This window comes from Lipotes vexillifer, unplaced genomic scaffold (assembly GCF_000442215.2).
Source record: "Lipotes vexillifer unplaced genomic scaffold, Lipotes_vexillifer_v1.1 scaffold165, whole genome shotgun sequence".
Classification (NCBI taxonomy): Eukaryota; Metazoa; Chordata; class Mammalia; order Artiodactyla; family Lipotidae; genus Lipotes; species Lipotes vexillifer.
In genome coordinates, this window is record NW_006799066.1 from 1,048,841 (window position 1) to 1,049,508 (window position 668).

The 668-nt window shown below is 45.7% G+C and overlaps 1 protein-coding gene across 1 annotated transcript in view; it reads left to right on the forward strand.

Moving 5' to 3' along the window:
• Positions 1-668, forward strand: part of CHD7 (chromodomain helicase DNA binding protein 7) — an 84,496-nt gene that overhangs the window by 72,424 nt on the left and 11,404 nt on the right. The window lies entirely within an intron of this gene.

Sequence of the window (668 nt, forward strand, 5' to 3'; positions counted from 1 at the left end):
ATGAGCGTACATTTATTTCTGTGAAGGAATAGTGTCAGGTTATGCCTAGATGTACGTTTTGCTCTGATATGATGTGTAAGCATGCTATTTCGAACGACTTAACGTCCCAGAAGGAGGGTTTTACAGACACTAACAATTTTAAAACAAATGATGCTTTATTTTTCATTCCGAAGTAAAGGGTGAGAGTAGAATCTGGGAACAACCAGTTCTCTTCCTAAGTCCCAGGTAGGTTGCCGTACCTGCCACGAAGGAAAAATGAAGCGCCGCGTTGTACGTTTCTGCCGGAGCTGCGGCTCGGAACTCTGGCCAACGCATTAGTCCTTTTCCTGGCGGAAGAACAGAGGCTCTGCTGTGGGTCAGAGGCTTGGCTGTCATTCAGCCGCCTTGCGAGACCTGTTCGCAGGATGCCTGACGACTAGTGAGACGTAACGTCCCTAAGCCTCTACTTCCTCTTCTGTAAAACAGGAATGACACCATCTACGTAAAAGGGCCCTTGCAAGCTTTAAGCGACAAGACTTGTAACATGCCTAATACCATTGTAGCCACAGTAGGTACTCGATAAAATGGAGCTCATCAGCATTCAGATATTAAATCATGTCTTTTCTACACTCCCTTTTCAGCGATATGCTGGTTATGAGCGATGCACATTAACTCATTTCTCAGCAGGA